Source organism: Eucalyptus grandis, chromosome 9 (genome assembly GCF_016545825.1).
Source record: "Eucalyptus grandis isolate ANBG69807.140 chromosome 9, ASM1654582v1, whole genome shotgun sequence".
In the NCBI taxonomy this organism is placed as follows: Eukaryota; Viridiplantae; Streptophyta; class Magnoliopsida; order Myrtales; family Myrtaceae; genus Eucalyptus; species Eucalyptus grandis.
Genome location: NC_052620.1, coordinates 2,106,381 through 2,120,010, shown reverse-complemented (window position 1 = coordinate 2,120,010; position 13,630 = coordinate 2,106,381). Strand labels below are relative to the sequence as shown.

The following is a 13,630-nucleotide window of genomic DNA, read 5'->3' as shown; positions in this document are numbered from 1 at the left end:
AAATTAAATAAGGAAAGCGATCTACTTAAGACCATGAATCATGTGCGCTTGAGTTCTTCACCCTCCTTGATCTTTGTGATGCGAACCCTCCAGGGTTAGAGATTCTTCCTTCTAGATAAGTCACTAGTCTCTTCATGGTGGCATCAAATTCAGCTACCTCAGGAAAATGAGACGATTCAAAAGTTCTTTTGACTCTCTTCTTCGAGTCGTAGTTTCTCATTGAAGATAGAGTACCTATGTCATCGCAGCTCTTTTGTTTGATGAGAAAAGCCACAGTAGCAGACAATTCATCGACTTGACTTTGGTGTTGTGCAATTCGCTTGTTCATATTGTCAATGATACGGTCTAGCACATCGTTTCGATCCGCCATTTTAGCTTTCGACCGTGTACGGATGGGTGAACGAGATCGCTCCATAATCACCTAAAATGGGAACATGTAAGCATGAGGTGTAAATGGAGAGTCAATCCATGACAATGATCTAATCGATTTTTCTATTTTTTTTTTTCATTTATTCATGAAAAGTTTATGCAAGAAGTGAATTTCCTAAAAATGGATATCCTAGTAAAACCAAATTTTCTAAACATGAATTGAAAACAAATTCTCCTCAGTTTTTTATTTTCAAAATGATTCATTGCATGGCAATTTCCTCGTTTCATTTCTGATTGACAAAGGAATTAGATCAAATAACTACCCTAGATTGTCATGGACAGACCAAAATAAATTGCATGGTATAAGGATAGACAACTTACTTCACCAAGGTAAAACGACAGCAATCACATAGACGGGCGCATGAACTGTGAGGCTCGATTTCTATCTAGACAGCTTAGCAAAATGGAGTTAAAAGGGTGGGATGACTTAGTTGCAGCCTCGCATACTAAGTCAAGTCCTCCTGACTCCGGCTCAGTCGAGAATGATACCCCAATGCGACGCAGCCTCGCGGGCAGAGGTAAACATTCTTGACACCAAGAAAAACTTTCGGGATTGAGTTGGGCAACCTCTACTACGCGGCCTCGCGGTCCGAAGTCGTATCCAACTCAATACCATCCTAAATATCCTAGTGCGGCCTGGAGTCCGGCGGCAGGTTGTGTGTGCAAAAGTGTAGTGCTAAATGCAGAGCATGCACAACAATTTAAATCAAACAACACTTCAATAGCTTGAATTTAAAACATTCATCCCTAACTCAAACCTGCAAGACAAGGGTTAGCAAAGACTACTCCCTTATATCTCCCAATCTGAAAAACATTTAACACATTAAATGTTAGGGGCATACCTAGAATCCTCGCTGCCAAACAAAAACATTTTTCAAAAAGAAGAAAATTGGCCTAAGTCCACTAAGTGTTTTAACACAAGTCCCCAGCGGAGTCGCCAAGCTGTCGCGACCTAATTTTTCGGGGTGTGAATCACCTAGAGTTTGGCTAATGGATTGTTAAGCCTAGACTTAACTCGGGCTCTCCCAAGCCCATACCAATTCGCGACTTTAGGTTCAAGTTCTTAACATACAATTGATTTTCAATTAGGAGTCGCCACTAATCTATTTTTTGGTGGGTCGATTAGAAACCCAAGTAAAGTAACGGGAGTTTTACTTTACTCCTACGAACCAGAGATTTATGAGTTCGGGAACTTGGTTACGCTAGATTTCTCTAACGCCCTTTTGGTACCCTTCTCTTTTATTTTGAAAAAAATTGTTTGGCAGTGCAGCTTGAATTGATTTTAAATTTAATTCTCTAACATGCGAGGCGATCATGCGGGTGCACAATCCATCAATTTAACACCCAAGAAAGCAAATAGAAAATGCAGGACTTACCTCGTAGCAACGAAAAGCATCCGCAATGTTAATTCGAAATCCACATCAACAACCCTAGATATGGTTTCTAATTAACACGCAATTTCTCTTTTTGTTTTCACTTAATTAATGAAAATCATGCAATATGCAATGCAATATTAACTAAATGACCTAATTCTAATGACATGTAATTTCTAATTGACTAGACCTAACAACAACTACTAAATGGCATGCATTTCATGAATCTAATTCTAATGACATGCACATGACATTTTTATTTTCTTTTTCCTAGAGATTGAAACTAATTTATTCTAAGACATTTTTTTTTTGTATTTTTTTATGAAATTTGAAATTAGAAAAATGTGAGAATTATCTAATTAGATTAAGATCCTATTCAATTTGTATTAGGAATTAGATTGAGCCAAATCCTAATTTAAACTAAAATATTATCTTAACCTAAATAATCCTAAAATGCAATATATCTAAAAATGCCTAAACTTATAATAAATTTTAAAAAAATTTATCTAAATTAAACTAAGTGCAATTTAACCCTAATATGCAATGACATGCAAGATATGCCCTAATTCTACATGACAAGTGTATAATGATTTTTTTTTATTGTTTTATTAATTTTCGAAATTTATAATTGCCAAATGATTAAACATGCAACCTAAATTAAAATCTAACAACCTAAATTGATTTATTTGCATTTTGATTTTTTTCTTAAATAAAATTCCTATTCTAAACATGTAAACCCTAAGACATGCAATATTCTAATTCAAATATATCTCGAGATAAACAAGGCAATTAAAACGAGACAATTCATTCAAAATCATCGAAATATCGCACATCGTTTAGATCAAGAGATAATATTTCGCTAGTAAAATCGATAAATTGATCTTAAGCCTTAAAGATCAAAATATCAATTTTATTCCCACTTGATTAATTATTTCATCTAAAGCCTTATAGATGAAATAAAAAAACCCTGCGCGGTTGCGAATTAGGCAAATAACCCTAATCGGAAATACGTCCATCGCTTATAAATGTGCATGTAGTATACCAATAGACGTATATTAGGCGATAACTAAATTAGGCGCGTATAATTTACCTAATTTTGAAGATAATTTCCAAATTCAGGCCTAACGCGATCGGGGTTGCGACGACTCACGCTTGGGACAGCAGTGGGTGGCACAAAGTCTTGGCCTCGTCGAGTAGTGATTGGATTTCGCTGAGGATTGCTTGCTGGACAGAAGCTTCGCTTGGAATTAGAACATTGAAATAGGTTCCGCGGTTGCCCGAACTCGTGACCTCGCGATTGTTACAACCAAACGGGGCCATGGAAGAGTTTGGCTTGACTGGGGTGCTTCTCGGCGAGACTCGCAAATCCACGTTGACTTTAGCTTGGATTAGTGGCCGAAGACAAGCTTCCGAGGACTTTTCGTCGGAAGGGATCACGGCAAGGTAAGTCGTCCTAGGTGCATCGGATGACGGGAAGCAACAACTGCAAAGGAGTCGGTGAGGTCTCGGCCGTGAAGAGCTTTTGGCGAAGCTCCCTCTCCTCTCTCGGTTCTCGTGTGTTTTCTCCAATGTGTGCTCTGCGATTCTTGATGCTTCATGAGCACTCTGTACAGAAGCTTCCCCTCACGATTTTTCCTCAATTCAGTGTATGGCAGGCCTCCATGATTTCTTCTTTGGCTTTTTCTCTCTAAAGCTCTCTGTGTGCCGAAGTCCTCTTTTCAGAATTGTGGCCGTATGTATCAATTGTGTGGCCTCCCCCCCCTCAACTTTGTCCGTACACGGTCCCTTTTATAAGCCGAAAAATTGGATCTCCGTGGTATATTTTACTTTCTAATTTTGCTCATGCAAAATACCACTGAATATATCGTTGCACCCCGCGCATTATTACCTTTTGTATTTATCAAATATCCCATCCAAAATTTTCCTTTTTGCTTGAAAATACATCCTTTGGTGTATATTGCCTAAATGTGTGAAGAATCTGAACGGAATATGTGAAAAATTTTGCACTCGCTGTCGGTCCAATAAAATAAACAAAAATGTTCCTAAACTATATGCCATGTGATTTTATTTTTTCAGGGATAAAATTAACCCTAATTTTTTAAATGTCTAAATGGGTCGCCAAAATTTAGGTGTCAACAGCTGCCCCTCTTTGAAGGTGAGCTCATAGAGGTTGCCTTCAAAGACAAATTGAGACCTAAATTTTGACCATGCACATGCAGTGAATGATTTTTTGTTGGAACGTGAATTCCATTTTTTAATGCAATTTATATGATGCATGGAAATACTAATGCAAATGATAGATAAACCTACACTGGATAACTTACCTTCGAGAAGGATAAAGTAATTCGAGGTAGTGAGTGTTACTCGTCCCGGGACCCGTACCATTCTACGGTCGCCTAGAATAGTAACATGACTTTGTGAAGATGCTGCTTTCCTAGGACCCGTACCATTCTACGGTCGCTCAGTATGGCAGAAAAGGAGCTACTTTCTCAGGACCCGTACCATTCTACGGTCGTCAATACTGCAAAAAGGTTTTGTAAGGAACTTTGCTTTCCCGGACCCGTACCATTCTACGGTACGCCCAAGACGGCAAAAGGTTTTGTCTAGGACCCGTACCATTCTACGGTCGCCTAAACGGGATTCATTTTCCAGGTTCCGTACCATTCTACGGTCGCTGAATAAGGAATAAGTGTTGTCAAGGACCCGTACCATTCTACGGTCGCCTCGACGAAGAAAATTATTTTCAGGACCCGTACCATTCTACGGTCGCCGAATGAGGAAATTGCTTTTCCAGGACCCGTACCATTCTACGGTCGCCTATTAGAGCAATAAATCTTGTCTAGGACCCGTACCATTCTACAGTCGCCTAGATTAAGGTTTTGCTTGGCTAGGACCCGAACCATTCTTCGGTCGCCCAGCCTTGCGGCAAATCATCCGACCCGGACCCGAACCATTCTTCGGTCGCCTTAATCGATTGAATCGGAGGAAAAATCTTTGGGGGACAACTCCATTGAGTGTCGGTGAAAAGGACTCGGGCTACAAAAGCACGCCAGGTCGATAAAAGAAATCCGGGCTACGGAAGCACGCCGGTTTGATAAAATGGACTCAGGCTACGAAAGCACGCCGGTCAAAACTTCGGGCTAAGAAAGCATGCCGGGTCAATGAAGGGGACTCACGGGCTGCGAAAGCACGCCCCGATCGCTATAACTGGACAGCTTGACCAAGTCAAGTGTCGATGCACTTGAGAGAGAATACCTGCACAATGACAAGTATTTTAGAGTATGATAGAGATATACTCACCTGATGATATCTCTGATTCTTGGGGATATGTCTTTTTAGAATTTAGATATCCCGTAGAGGTCTTTCACCTCATGGTGGAGGTTTCTCATCTCCTAATATCATGAAACGTTCTGAAAGGAACTTGAATTACACGTCGACATGATTTAGAGCAAAAACTGATATGCATTCATCAAAGAGATAGACAATCTAAGCTACTCTAGAATGTACATTTCAAAATTCAGTGAGGTTTTCATCAACTCAATCGGGATTTATGCATAATGACCTTTGCATCACCTAAATTTCCATTGGAGAGAATTATCATTCAAGACAACTTTCATGACATGGATTTTATAAGAATACTAAATGAGAGACTTTCGGTTAGAAAGGACTTTCACTACCTCTCATTTAGAGGCTATTTTATGATAATCACTCCGTCTCACTATCATCATACCAACAAGGGTCCAAGTATTCTCGCAAGCGGTACGACCTTACCAATCTGAGAGGTCTTTCATAGGGACCGTAATGTAGGCTTGGTCAATGGCTTAACAAAAGGACTCATTGAGTCAAGGCTATTGAAAGAATAGCTTCGCAATCATCTCCGGGTTTACAAGTCAAGAACCCTGCAAAATGAGAAAGAAATAGTCTTGCTCGCACTCCTTCGAGCGATGCTTAAAACATGTGAACCCCTATGTTAATTCAAGTGCCATAATCTGAAGAGACTTGTAAGGGACGTAACGTAAGCTGGGTTCATGGGTTGAGAAATGAAAAGATCATTAGGCTCAAAATGTGTGTGAATGGTGAGGGTTGGTGATCATCTTGGCATTGTCACCAGTTTTCTTTTTCATCATCGGGGATTGTCTTCATGAAATGCCCCATTGATTGTAAAAACTCAACTTTTGAGTTCTTTGAGTATTGCTCTATTAGGATTCAATTCTTGCAATTGAGAGTCACCTTATCTTGACTCTCTTTTTTCATCTATGGGCATTGGCCTTGCTTTTACCAGGCACACCGCTTTTCATGCCCCTAGTTCTTATTCATTTTTTTTCACTTTTTTTTTTTCATGGGCATTGGCCTTGCTTTTACTAGGCACACTGCTTTTTCATGCCCCTTAGTTCTATTTTGAATTCAATTCTTGCACACAATTCATGCGTCAAGCAATTGCACTTTGAATGACACTCGAACTTTTTAAGAATCTTCATCTGCTTTTGCCTTGCCCCAATGTGGGGGATGATCACCAACTGGATTTAAAAAAAAAAAAAAAAAATTGCAGGCTCAAATGGGCTATGCAAAGGATATAAGTATGTAGGATAGAGAAAGAAATGCTCTTCGTCATCCTAAGGCACTTAAATTACCACATGAATTCAATGTAATAACATGACTAGAAGATTGATGCAAGTGAGAGCAAGAAAATTTCAATCCATTTTCTTGACCTCATGGTGTTGTCTTACCCTATGATTTGCCCCAATGTGGGGTGGTTCTTGACAGGGGTAATTTGAAAGGAATTTTCATAAGTGTATGAAGGTCAAAATGGTTAAGCAATGGAACACTTGTTGTGTTTGGGATAGAGAAATGAATTGCTCCTCATCATTTCGGTTATTGTACCTTTTGCGAGAGAACTCTTTACCTTGTAGATATAGAACATTCTACACTCATCTCACAAGTGTATAAGTAGGGGACTGTGTATAGGATAAGGCTTGCCTTTCATCATCCTGACACATCTCATTCAGCATTCTTAAGCATTGATGTCACTCCATTAAATTGTCTATCTTGACAAATCTCCACATGAAATTGGTGAGCTAAATCAATATGAAAATTCTCTTTTCAAAAAAGTCCAACAACTTTAAGCATGAAATGTGTTTGTGACTTCAAAACAAACAATTTATTGCACTCAAAACATGGTTTTAAGCATTCATTCAATGAATTGTCCCACGAAGGGATTGTCTCAGCAATGGATGTCCTTGGATTGTCTCTATCAATCAAAAGTGAAAATCCGCTTTTTGATTTGATGAATACTCCATTCTTGCTTTTGCCCCTGCACAAGAGAACGTTCATGAATAGGATACTATGCAACTCAAAGTAAATTCAAATTGCATAACCATTTTGACTCGGATCGAGATTTTGTCTCAGTCATGTCACTACTAGAATCTGTAGTGCCCCCAATTCGTCATCTCTTTAGAAACTTGTTGAGTAACAATTGAACCAATTGCAACCTGATGTGCCTTTTCGGATGCTTTCTTATCGGGTCAAGAAAGTAATGCTCTGAAACATGAAGTAAATGAGTCAGAAAATTAAACAAGGCTAATCTAATGCATACTTTTTGGAAATGGCTTGAAAAATGATCTTCTTTTTTTTCTTTCTTTTGGAATTTTTTGGATGAGGAAGCATGAAGAAGCCAGTCCTCGAATTCTCCTTGGATGATATTTTCTTTTCATTGTTGGATATCGTCACCGGGCTAGTTTGGTGTACCCCATCATGCCCTCAAAAATTGGAAATAAAATTGTAATTTCATTGAATAGAATCAAATGAATTACATTATTGGAATGGAAATTATGATTCCTAACCCCTAAAAAGAGAAGAAGTCTAAAACAATTTCTCGAAAGTGAAAACAATTCCTAAAATGTGATAAAAATTCCCGCGCCAAGGAATGTACAATTGAACATGCCCCAAATTAAATAAGGAAAGCGATCTACTTAAGACCATGAATCATGTGCGCTTGAGTTCTTCACCCTCCTTGATCTTTGTGATGCGAACCCTCCAGGTTAGAGATTCTTCCTTCTAGATAAGTCACTAGTCTCTTCATGGTGGCATCAAATTCAGCTACCTCAGGAAAATGAGACGATTCAAAAGTTCTTTTGACTCTCTTCTTCGAGTCGTAGTTTCTCATTGAAGATAGAGTACCTATGTCATCGCAGCTCTTTTGTTTGATGAGAAAAGCCACGATGTAGCAGACAATTCATCGACTTGACTTTGGTGTTGTGCAATTCGCTTGTTCATATTGTCAATGATACGGTCTAGCACATCGTTTCGATCCGCCATTTTAGCTTTCGACCGTGTACGGATGGGTGAGCGAGATCGCTCCATAATCACCTAAAATGGGAACATGTAAGCATGAGGTGTAAATGGAGAGTCAATCCATGACAATGATCTAATCGATTTTTCTATTTTTTTTTTCATTTATTCATGAAAAGTTTATGCAAGAAGTGAATTTCCTAAAAATGGATATCCTAGTAAAACCAAATTTTCTAAACATGAATTGAAAACAAATTCTCCTCAGTTTTTTATTTTCAAAATGATTCATTGCATGGCAATTTCTCGTTTCATTTCGATTGACAAAGGAATTAGATCAAATAACTACCCTAGATTGTCATGGACAGACCAAAATAAATTGCATGGTATAAGGATAGACAACTTACTTCACCAAGGTAAAACGACAGCAATCACATAGACGGGCGCATGAACTGTGAGGCTCGATTTCTATCTAGACAGCTTAGCAAAATGGAGTTAAAGGGTGGGATGACTTAGTTGCAGCCTCGCATACTAAGTCAAGTCCTCCCGACTCCGGCTCGATCGAGAATGATACCCCAATGCAACGCAGCCTCGCGGGCAGAGGTAAACATTCTTGACACCAAGAAAAACTTTCGGGATTGAGTTGGGCAACCTCTACTACGCGGCCTCGCGGTCGAAGTCGTATCCAACTCAATACCATCCTAAATATCCTAGTGCGGCCCAGGTCCGGCGGCAGGTTGTGTGTGCAAAAGTGTAGTGCTAAATGCAGAGCATGCACAACAATTTAAATCAAACAACACTTCAATAGCTTGAATTTAAAACATTCATCCCTAACTCAAACCTGCAAGACAAGGGTTAGCAAAAACTACTCCCCTTATATCTCCCAATCTGCAAAAACATTTAACACATTAAATGTTAGGGGCATACCTAGAATCCTCGCTTTGCCAAACAAAAACATTTTTCAAAAAGAAGAAAATTGGCCTAAGTCCACTAAGTGTTTTAACACAAGTCCCAATGAGTCGCCAAGCTGTCGCGACCTAATTTTTCGGGGTGTGAATCACCTAGAGTTTGGCTAATGGATTGTTAAGCCTAGACTTAACTCGGGCTCTCCCAAGCCCATACCAATTCGCGACTTTAGGTTCAAGTTCTTAACATACAATTGATTTTCAATTAGGAGTCGCCACTAATCTATTTTTTGGTGGGTCGATTAGAAACCCAAGTAAAGTAACGGGAGTTTTACTTTACTCCTACGAACCAGAGATTTATGAGTTCGGGAACTTGGTTACGCTAGATTTCTCTAACGCCCTTTTGGTACCCTTCTCTTTTATTTTGAAAAAAATTGTTTGGCAGGCAGCTTGAATTGATTTTAAATTTAATTCTCTAACATGCGAGGCGATCATGCGGGTGCACAATCCATCAATTTAACACCCAAGAAAGCAAATAGAAAATGCAGGACTTACCTCGTAGCAACGAAAGCATCGCAATGTTAATTCGAAATCCACATCAACAACCCTAGATATGGTTTCTAATTAACACGCAATTTCTCTTTTTGTTTTCACTTAATTAATGAAAATCATGCAATATGCAATGCAATATTAACTAAATGACCTAATTCTAATGACATGTAATTTCTAATTGACTAGACCTAACAACAACTACTAAATGGCATGCATTTCATGAATCTAATTCTAATGACATGCACATGACATTTTTATTTTCTTTTTCCTAGAGATTGAAACTAATTTATTCTAAGACATTTTTTTTTGTATTTTTTTATGAAATTTGAAATTAGAAAAATGTGAGAATTATCTAATTAGATTAAGATCCTATTCAATTTGTATTAGGAATTAGATTGAGCCAAATCCTAATTTAAACTAAAATATTATCTTAACCTAAATAATCCTAAAATGCAATATATCTAAAAATGCCTAAACTTATAATAAATTTTAAAAAAATTTATCTAAATTAAACTAAGTGCAATTTAACCCTAATATGCAATGACATGCAAGATATGCCCTAATTCTACATGACAAGTGTATAATGATTTTTTTATTGTTTTATTAATTTTCGAAATTTATAATTGCCAAATGATTAAACATGCAACCTAAATTAAAATCTAACAACCTAAATTGATTTATTTGCATTTTGATTTTTTTCTTAAATAAAATTCCTATTCTAAACATGTAAACCCTAAGACATGCAATATTCTAATTCAAATATATCTCGAGATAAACAAGGCAATTAAAACGAGACAATTCATTCAAAATCATCGAAATATCGCACATCGTTTAGATCAAGAGATAATATTTCGCTAGTAAAATCGATAAATTGATCTTAAGCCTTAAAGATCAAAATATCAATTTTATTCCCACTTGATTAATTATTTCATCTAAAGCCTTATAGATGAAATAAAAAAACCCTGGCGCGGTTGCGAATTAGGCAAATAACCTAATCGGGAAATACGTCCATCGCTTATAAATGTGCATGTAGTATACCAATAGACGTATATTAGGCGATAACTAAATTAGGCGCGTATAATTTACCTAATTTTGAAGATAATTTCCAAATTCAGGCCTAACGCGATCGGGGTTGCGACGACTCACGCTTGGGACAGCAGTGGGTGGCACAAAGTCTTGGCCTCGTCGAGTAGTGATTGGATTTCGCTGAGGATTGCTTGCTGGACAGAAGCTTCGCTTGGAATTAGAACATTGAAATAGGTTCCGCGGTTGCCCGAACTCGTGACCTCGCGATTGTTACAACCAAACGCGGGGCCATGGAAGAGTTTGGCTTGACTGGGGTGCTTCTCGGCGAGACTCGCAAATCCACGTTGACTTTAGCTTGGATTAGTGGCCGAAGACAAGCTTCCGAGGACTTTTTCGTCGGAAGGGATCACGGCAAGGTAAGTCGTCCTAGGTGCATCGGATGACGGGAAGCAACAACTGCAAAGGAGTCGGTGAGGTCTCGGCCGTGAAGAGCTTTTGGCGAAGCTCCCTCTCCTCTCTCGGTTCTCGTGTGTTTTCTCCAATGTGTGCTCTGCGATTCTTGATGCTTCATGAGCACTCTGTACGAAGCTTCCCCTCACGATTTTTCCTCAATTCAGTGTATGGCAGGCCTCCATGATTTCTTCTTTTGGCTTTTTCTCTCTAAAGCTCTCTCTGTGTGCCGAAGTCCTCTTTTCAGAATTGTGGCCGTATGTATCAATTGTGTGGCCTCCCCCCCTCAACTTTGTCCGTACACGGTCCCTTTTATAAGCCGAAAAATTGGATCTTCGTGGTATATTTTACTTTCTAATTTTGCTCATGCAAAATACCACTGAATATATCGTTGCACCCCGCGCATTATTACCTTTTGTATTTATCAAATATCCCATCCAAAATTTTCCTTTTTGCTTGAAAATACATCCTTTGGTGTATATTGCCTAAATGTGTGAAGAATCTGAACGGAATATGTGAAAAATTTTGCACTCGCTGTCGGTCCAATAAAATAAACAAAAATGTTCCTAAACTATATGCCATGTGATTTTATTTTTTCAGGGATAAAATTAACCCCTAATTTTTTAAATGTCTAAATGGGTCGCCAAAATTTAGGTGTCAACATCTAGGAAACCAACTTTAATAGAACTTGGAAAAACGTAATACTCTGTTTGCATAATAACATATTCTTGTCATGTCAAGGATGAAGAGTCTTACTCCGTGATTGATCACATATAATGACATGCAATGTCATGTACTCCAAAGGCATTCTTATCTATTTTCTTTCCCATTAGGAGCACAAGACAGATGATGCTGAAGCATTACATTCACGTGGTCAACCAGTTTCCCCAAGAGTCCTTGAAATAAGAGGAAAACAATAAGACATTGACACGAAAAGCCCCATGCCAAACTGAAAATACTAATGTGAAGTAGGTACTCTCGACTGCTATATTTACATTTACCAAAAAACACAGATGCTCTCCAAAATCCGATCTCTGTCATGCTGTTGTCATGCAAATATTTTTCATAATTCTACATGGGGTATATGTGTTCATCATCATTCTAGTATTCTTTGTGTAGGTGAAAATAAGCAAACATGATTTCTCTCATCGGGATTCAGAGACACACATTAACTATTGTGCAAATGATGATAAAAGAACATGACTAGTATCTTCCAAGTCAATTTGCACTCCTAATATTGCCAATGAGTTATTCTTATTGTCGAGATTACAGTTGTAGTTGAAAATGCTTGCTTCTGATGTAGTACCATTTAAGCTCTCCACAAAACTGAAACGCACATGCACAGCTCCTCCCACTTCTTTTCAGAGTCATAAACAGCAGGGTAGTACTCAAGCTCCGCAGATTTTTTGTCCCCGCCATCAGCCAAGCTAAAAATAGTGCACATTTCTGGCTAAAACCTCAACTATTGCAAGTGACTTTCCAATTTTGTTCAGTGGCAGCTGTAGCAAAAATTCGGATTTGAGCTGTAGATCAAGAAAAGATGGCAATTGGAGATCTAGATCAGCTCTCAAACATTAAAGGACTTAAGCAAATCACATGTCTAGCCACCCATTGATTACTTGTCATGTTTATCCCAAAAACATGAAAGCAATAAGGTTGATTTAAGGGCTTCCTCCATATTCTGTTTACACTGTTATCCACAATACAGTGGAAATTCTCTGTTCTTTTAAAGCCTCTGGGGTGGAGACATTGTCATCACCAAACAATGACTGAACCGAAGTAATAAATTGCGAATGATGTTAAGGTACGAAATCGCAAGATGATATTGAAGGCATGAAGAAAAACAAGGAAAGAGTGGCTTCATGATTTGTACTGGTTTTGACCATTGATGATACTACTTTTAGCCTGATCAAGGCCATGTATATGCCTTCAGAGAGAGCAATCTTCACATTGGCATGTTAAGCGACGAGCAAAGTTTGATACAGATCCATGGAGATTAATCATCTTGACATTAGTGCCCTAGCTTTGAGAAAATGCAGAACATGTTTATGGCACCTTCACTGCCTACATCCATGACCAAATAACGAATTAATAAAATGCAATCAAGATCACATATGCATAAGCAGTTTCCAGAATCCATCACATAGTGAATTTTTATGCTTCATAGAAGTTGGAGAGAAGTATTACTTTATTTAAACAAACACAGATTGATACCACGTCAAGAATGAAGAATCTCATGTTATTTGACTGAAGACAACAGATATCCTTTTGGAGGCATTCTGACCTTTTGTATTCGTATCATGATCACGAGCCAGATAACACTGAAGCATTACAATTACTTCGCTCAAACAACTTCCTCCAGTTGCTGGAATTAAGACAAGAAAATTATAACGTGTCAAAGAAAAGCCCCGTCCAAACTGAAATTACTAATGGAAGCAGGTTATCTCCACAGAAAAACGACACTATACCTGCTATATATTTTGTTTAGTAAATGACTTCAGCAATCTCCAAAAACAGATCTTAGTCATCCTCCATAGAATCTGAATATTCTTCATAATCCTCCTACGTAGAATCTGAATAATTTTGATAATCCTGTAAAGCAGAGTAGGG

The 13,630-nt window shown here is 38.3% G+C and overlaps 1 protein-coding gene across 8 annotated transcripts in view; it reads right to left on the bottom strand.

Moving 5' to 3' along the window:
• LOC104436202 (disease resistance protein RUN1-like) overlaps positions 1–13,630 on the bottom strand; it is a 43,764-nt gene that overhangs the window by 23,177 nt on the left and 6,957 nt on the right. For 3 of the 8 annotated variants that reach the window (XM_039301527.1, XM_039301526.1, XM_039301528.1), the window contains exons 5-8: positions 13,489–13,612; positions 13,305–13,385; positions 12,327–13,084; positions 11,777–11,916 (exon numbers count right to left, since the gene is read on the bottom strand). The gene's annotated coding sequence lies outside the window, so the exon portion shown is untranslated. Of the gene's footprint in view, positions 1–11,776; positions 11,917–12,326; positions 13,085–13,207; positions 13,386–13,488; positions 13,613–13,630 lie in introns of all 8 variants that reach the window. The other 5 variants (XM_039301531.1, XM_039301532.1, XM_039301525.1 and 2 more) reach the window with 4 other exon arrangements.